At 47.1% G+C, this 7,275-nt stretch overlaps 1 protein-coding gene across 2 annotated transcripts in view; it reads left to right on the top strand.

Annotated features, from left to right (window-relative positions):
- The first annotated feature begins 1,577 nt into the window (after positions 1–1,577).
- GNG12 (G protein subunit gamma 12) overlaps positions 1,578–7,275 on the top strand; it is a 35,950-nt gene continuing 30,252 nt past the window's right edge. Inside the window, exon 1 of one of the 2 annotated variants that reach the window (XM_083743149.1) lies at positions 1,578–2,005. The gene's annotated coding sequence lies outside the window, so the exon portion shown is untranslated. The remainder of the gene's footprint in view (positions 2,006–7,275) is intronic. The other variant, XM_083743148.1, reaches the window with a different exon arrangement.

The raw sequence follows: 7,275 nt of genomic DNA, 5'->3' as shown, positions 1-7,275 counted from the left end.
AACTAGTAAGTCTTCTGAGGAGAACATAGGCTATAAAATACCTGCTTGTTTGTTTTTAAGGCAAACTCATTGCAAATCATTTTCAATAATATAATATATTCAGCAGCAGATTATGTTTTCTGCTTTGTTCTTGAAGATGTTCAAATACATAATTAAGACTTCAACGTGATCTAGCCTAATGAATATGTCTCGGTTCAGTTATGTTAAGATTTTGAAGCTTCATGGCAGCTCCTTTCCTCTGTGTTGATTATAATTTTTGATTCTTCACTGTGTTTAGTTCATACTTCCACATGAAGTCATTTTTATTTCTTATATACAGTTGTGGAATTGGGCTGAGAGGGAAATGGGGGAGGCTCTTTTTGGACTAAATGAGACTGTATAAATTTAACAAGTACATGTAATAAAAATAAATACAGCAGTTTGTTGAAGGTCATTGAGTTATGGCCGGGCATGGATTTGAACATATGTCAATAGCCAGAACTACAGAACCATGTTAAGCCAGTTGGGCTTTTTTCAAGCATATCACAACAATATTAAAAGAAGCCCAATTTCCTGGTAAGTCTTCCTTCCAACTATTAGCTATGATGGGTAAATGGAACAATCAAATGCAGTGGGGTGTTTGGTGGAATGAATAGATAGGGAAGGTTGTTGCCCTCATGCTTTGCATGTGGGGTTCCTGGGGGCATCTGGTTAGATAGCCTAAAGAGATCTTTGGTCCGACCTATTAGGACTTTTCTGGTGTATGTCTAAGAACTGGATACAGTCAACATGCAGGCCTACCAGGAGTGGGCAGACTTCAGGCGGGTGGGATCTACTGTGTGTGTCTGTGTTTATAGAACCCTGAAGTCCACCAACAGGTGCAAAACGTTATTATTTTATTTTTATAATTGTTAATTTATTAATTGCCTTATACACAATTGTCTCAAGGCAATTTTACGCATGTGAAATCCAGTACATGCTCAGCCCAATAATTTCTTTTCAATACCAGAATGGAGCTCTCACAGCTCCTTACACAAACATCGCCTCCTAGTTTTACCCCAAATTTGAGAATGAACGCAGGAGAGGCCTGTGTTTCGCCTTGAAAGGAGAAGCCTGCTTGAGAGAAGGTATCATATGACATCTTCAAATATCTATCACATGGAAGATGGGAGCATGCTTGGTTTTTTTTCTCCTGAGGGTAGGACCCAAACCAACTCAAGTTACAAGAAAGGAGATTCCAACTAACTTTTTGACAGCAAGAGCTGTACCACAGTGGGATGGGCTCCCTCAGACTCGAAGGGTTTTAAAGCAGAGGTTGGATGGCAGCCCCTGTTTAGGGGAGCTTTTAATGATGATTTATTGTGTTTTCAAAATTTTGTTGGCAGCCGCCCAGAGAGGCTTTGGCAACCCAGTCTGAGGGGCGGCATACAAATGATAAGTGTGTTGTCGTTGTTGTCATCTGCCATGGATGCTTTAGTTGAGATTCCCGCGCTGCAGAGGGTTGGACTAGATGACCCTTCCAAGTCTACAATTCTGAGGGAGGGAGAACGACCAGCAGCCACTTCCCGCCCGCCCTTGGCGGTGGCCACGGGCGCAATCCTGTTCCTGCCTTAAAACGAAACTCTGCAGAGGTGCTTTAGGGCCGCGGGGTAACTCAGGGCTCCCGCCGCTCCCCAACCCCGCCGCGGACCCTGCCCGGGAGAGAGGCTTCCTGCTGCCTCCGAGGAGCCGAGCAAGGGAGGAAGGAAGGAGAGGGCGCTTCTTCCCGCCCCCGGATCCGCTCCCCGCTGGCAGAGGCGCTGCTGGGCGGACGAGAGCAGCGCGCAGTCCTGGCCCAGGAAGGAGCCTCGTCCCTTCCCCGCCCGGGGCCAGGCGGAGCCAGCACGGAGGCAGCAGCAGCAGCAGGAGGAGGAGGAGCAGCGGGTGAGAGGTCGGCCAGCTCCGGTCGCCCATAGAGACGGCGGAGTCCCGAGTTGCGAGGGCGGCGGCGGCGGCCGGAGAAGGGGCTGAGGCGGCGAGGCGCACGGTAAGGAGGGCGGGCGCGGCGCGGAGTCGCCGCCGCCGGAGGGAGCGGGAGCGAGGGAGGAGGGCCTCCCCGGGCCACAGGCAGCGCTGCTCTTTCCTGCTTCTTTCTCCGCCCGGGCGCTGTCCCCGCCTCCCGCCATTGCAGCCGCCGGGCCGAGGACTGCCCCCTCCGCGGCCGCCCGCTGCCTTTCCTCGGCCGCTCGAGGCGCGCAGAGCCGTCGTCGTGGGGAGCGGGAGAGCCTTCGGCTTGCTGCCCCCGCCGCCTCTTCCTGGCCGCGGTGCGGGGCGCTGAGCGAGGCGTGGCTGGGGCGGGCGGCGGGCGCCTCCCGGGCTCGCTAGGCCACTGTTTCCACGCCACCAGCGCCGGGTCGTGGAGAGAGGGTGGGTCGGCTCCTTTTTCTCGAAACGAGGTGTGCTAGGGAGTCTGCACCCGGAGGGTGGCTCTTGTCCCGTGTTAGAGAACATGGAGGGTGATTCTGTGTATGTGTGAACGTCGGAAGAGTTTTCGGGCTGAAGGTCCGTCTTGTTTCCGAAGTGGCTTGTTTCCAAAATGGCTAGTAAGATGTTTCTGGGAAGCCCCCAAACAAGGACCAGAGTGCTAATCTAGTAACTTGCCTATAGATTCTGGTTGATTCTAGGGTGGTGCACAACAACACCACCACCACAATATTGATAAAGAATTGCATCAACATACCTATCATAACAGTAAAACTTGTTTCAGGACCTAAACCTGGAGCTTCCATTTAGCTATTATGACTAGTGTTGAACTGCCTATGGTGCATTTCTAGAATCCCCATTTAAAACCATCTTGAGTTATCGGCTGTTGCCACATCTTGTTGGCTCTGATGGGAAGAAGCAGGACTATTGTGAGGTTGCTACCTGAGGTCCCTTGGGTTGCTGGATGGGTCTGTCTTCCAGAATTGCACAGAGGCCAAAGTAGATACAATGGACAGGTATAGACTAGTCCAGCCTTCTCCAACCTGGTGCCTTCCAGATGTTTTGGACTACAACTCCCATCAGCTGGAATAGAGTACCAGCAAAGCATTGTTGAGTTCTCACATCATGTGCATTATCTGCTTTCATTGCTGAGTTTCAGTTACCAATGAGACCTCACAGTAGGGTCAGAAACAGTATCAGTGCCTCAGACAGCAGGCAAGCACTGCATACAAGGCTGCTATCCTATTATGCTGCAGATCGGCTTTTGCTTAATGATGGATATTCGGCACTGATATATATTTATTGGCTAGAAGATAATGTGGCTGGCTGTAATGTTTAATACAATGGTGGTTACCTACATAACCATACTGCATCGCTGGTGCTCCTTGCCAACCATTATGGCTTAATGATGCTAATTATTCCCTTTTAGTTCTGTGGCTTCCTTAGTACAGTGTGACAGCTCCTGGTTTCCAGTGTGTCCAAAAGACGATGAATGGTGCTGGCCTGCAACACTCCCAGCTCATTTTTGCTGATGGTTGGTGCTGAGCTACATTGTGGAGAAAGGGTCACTAAAGCAGGGGGCCCCCCAAGATGTTGGACTCCAGTTCCCATCAGCCCCAGCCGGCATGGGCAGTGGTCAAAGATGATGGTAGCTGTCACCCAATAACATCTGGAAGGCCAGCGGATCCCCACCAAAGACGCGTAGTCAGTATTTACCTAGTGGTGTTTGAACTCTGCATTTCCGTAAGAAACACGCCATTCTTCTGTTGGGAGTTTCAGAAGGGTAGAATTTGTAAATGAAAGCAAGAAATTAATGCACAGTTGTGCAGAAGTGGCTCACCCTGTGGGGCAGAGCTGCTGGGCTTTCCAGCATGTGGGTCACTGTTGCTTACCAAGAGGGGCTGGGGGAGGGGAGGACAAGGTGGCAAAGAGTTTGGTGTGCCATGCCTGCCTCCCTCCCAGTAAGCAACAGCATCCAGCTTGCAGGGAAGCTAGTGCAGCAATTCTGCCCCACCCAGTGAGCCACCTCTGCTTCCGTGGAAATAAAATACAAGGAAAACAAAGCAAGCTATGGGGTCTGTGGTGAGGTTTTCCGTATTCTCCTAATCCTTGAAGCTGCTTGTGTTTAGTTTCTACCAAACTCCCATGCTTTTATGAAGGAGAACCTGATAAAACTGCTCCCATAAGTCATCTTGATGCTGTTGCAAGCAAAAGGAAAAGAGTGGTAGTTGTTCTAGCCTGAACTTAGTGTAACTCTTGACTGTGAGCTCCTAGAACAATAATAAGCATCATATAGCTGGTGTCTGCTGGATATTAAGTGCACTTTTCTCTCAAAGGAAACAGCATGAAAGGGAAGCATCCACAAAATGTTGGCTTGGCTTACTACCCAGCTGTACTCCATAGTTGCCACTGACTCTCTCCATCCCCTTAGCCTTCTGCATCTGCTAGAGAGCTTGGGAAAGGAAGGGGGCATCTCATATCACACTGGGAGTGGGCTTTAAGCTTTCATGCACAGTATGCTTCTGTTCAGTGCAATTTAAAAGAAAACCCCTTCCTGACTGTAGAGAGAGTGTGTGTGTGTGTGTGTGTGTGTGTTTGTGTGTGTGTGTGTGTGTTGTCGTGGGGGAGGTGGGAGTGTCTCTTAACTCTCCCCACAAGCACTGCACAGTGCGAAGGCCCCCTTCTTCCCTCTCAAGGTGAGAGTCAGGAGAGGGTTTCTCAGGTTACACTGAGTAGGGGCCCTTTACCCAGCAAGCTGCAGCGCAGGTGGATTTATGGACGCCTACTGATCAGAAAGCCTAGTCACAAGAAAAATCTCACAGCGAGAACATCAGGGAGTTTATTTAACATGTTCTGTCATGTTTAATGATAGTCTTGCTTGCTATGGAGGTGAAACATAAAGCTTACTGGATAGTGAAACCTTGCAGAGTGGGATTAAACTTTGCTTCTTCTTACACTTTAGCTGCTTCAGACCCAACATTTTTTAATGCCGGAATCTTCCATTTTGTACACATTTGCTTCGTATACTTGTAATCTTCAACTCATTTTTACCTCTTTCCGCCTGAAAACATCCCCCTTTCTCTCAGGCTGGGGGAACCCTTTTCAGCCTAAGGGTCACATTTCCTCATGGCACCAGGGCTCACCTGCTTGCTGTTCGCAGGATCAGAGACAAAGAAAAGTAAGCAGAGCAATAGGTGTGACTCTTACAGTAACCTGTATTTTTAGCTACACCTCCCCCCCTAAGGTTTTTGCATAAACACTCCACATGCATTGTTTTTGTTCGTTATTTTGTTATGTATATTTTATACTGTAAACCGCCCTGTAAACCTGAGATGACGGGCGGTATAGAATTTTAATAAATATTAATAATAATATTTTTTCGATCCTACAGTCAAGGAAGAGGCAGAGTCACAGTTCAAGGACACATTTCAGTTGGCAGAAGCACTTGAGGAGATGCAGAACAAGGATGTTAAGAAGCAGGGTCCTGGGATAGGGGGCATGGACTGGGAATAGTTTTGAAAGCCAAGTAGAGAAGCTGCAATGTGGTTCTCCCCACTCAGGCCTGAGGTTCCCAATTGCTACTTAAAGCTGCAGCTTTTATATTTTTATTAACTGTTGTTAAAGCTCCAGAAACGGAAAGATTTATGCAAGTACCAAATGAAGTTTGCCTCGGTTTTGGATAGCAAACTTTGTGCCCTTAAACATGGTGAGATTCCAAATAAATGCCTGTCTCCTCTAGATAATAATGTTAAAATCATAACAAATGATTCACAAAATAGAGAGCAAGTTCTCCAGAACTCTTTATCAGGCTAGTTCTTAAGCAAAGCAGAAGGGGAGGGGGGTGAAGTGAAACAAAACAGTACAAAAACGTAGGGAGATGTTGTAGCCGTGAAGTCTGTGTCTCTTCCAAGATGGAGATTGCAGAATAAATTGCGGTCTGCTAGGTGCTGCAAATATCGGGTTACGTCTAGGGTTCTGTGATAAAGAAGCAGTGGGCGATCCCCGTTTCTGAAAACATAAATCCTGTCAGTTATCCAGAACTGTATTGTGTCTTAAGCAACGCGCGCAAGTTCTTGTTTAGGAACAGAGTTAAATATGTTCCAAATAGAGGAAGATCCATAGCACAGTGGCAGTGCACATGTTTTCTATTTTCCATCAAGGCCATCAAGGCAGCTGACAAGATAACTCAGTAAAAGAATAGAGCTGAAACTAAAGAAGACCACAGCGCGGGGGGGGGGGGGGATCAGGAGTGGTTATATACAACATTTGTCCCAATATCCCACCCAAAACAGCCTTTTACTTTTCTAAAGTTTAGTTACAGTATATTATCAAGCAGTCATTGTATTTGAAAACAAACTGCAAAATATATAATAACTTAATCTTTGAATAGAGCAAATTAAACAAACCAAAGGAGTATGGTCTATTGGGAAATTGTACTTAAAGCCGTAAAATAGGCACATATTACAAATTCAATAATAATAAATAACCAAATCAGTTGCCCTACCATGTCAAGGGAAATTCATCACAGTACTAAGCTTAAATTTGTTCATAAGCAGGTTGAGTCTCAGATGAGTCAGAGCAAAGCCTCTGATGTTAATCTGAGATTCGGGGTAAACTCTTAAGGTAGGTGTTCTAAAGATACATCAGCTCAATGCAGAAAATCAGCACCCAGAGACATTTTTCTGAATGTTTCACTATTTTACAGATTTATAAACCACTTCAAATCTAGAACCCATGTACAATAAAATAAATGAGATTTGAAAATTATACAGTCCCTAAAAACAATAACACAGTTTCTACAATTATGAGGTTAATATTTCAATAAATGTCTGGGCTTCGGTTCTGGGAAATTACAGATATCAAAGTTGTTATATGCTGTCCACGATGAGCCCCAGTTTATACTGTGACCACTGTGTTTTGAATCCATTTTACTTCATGAAAATTCTGCAAATGGCAGCGCCCACATAAAAGTGTGGTATTGTACCCTAATCCGGATGATACTAAGACACGAATGGCAGTGGCCAGGTCTGTTTTATTCAGGAAAAGCTATGGCTGTTGTGCCCATCTGGGCAGAGCATTCCAGCCCCTACCCCACCCCGCAATTCTGGGCTGTGGGGTGTTTGGAACGAGTAGAGGTGCCCCTCCTTTACTCAGCACACCCAGGGACAGTGTCAGATTCAGGAGCGACCACAAACTCAGCGGCGTAGCGTGGGTTGTCAGCACCCGGGGCAAGGCAAGTAATTTGCGCCCCCTAACCCGGGGCAAGGCAAGTAACTTGCGCCCCCTACCCCCTAACCATGGTCATTAATACTGACGGCTCTACTCTGGGGCAAA

The sequence above is a fragment of the Podarcis gaigeae genome, assembly GCF_964106915.1.
Source record: "Podarcis gaigeae genome assembly, chromosome: 6".
In the NCBI taxonomy this organism is placed as follows: Eukaryota; Metazoa; Chordata; class Lepidosauria; order Squamata; family Lacertidae; genus Podarcis; species Podarcis gaigeae.
The sequence above is the reverse complement of the archived record's forward strand: the minus strand, read 5'-3'. Positions and strand labels throughout refer to the sequence as shown.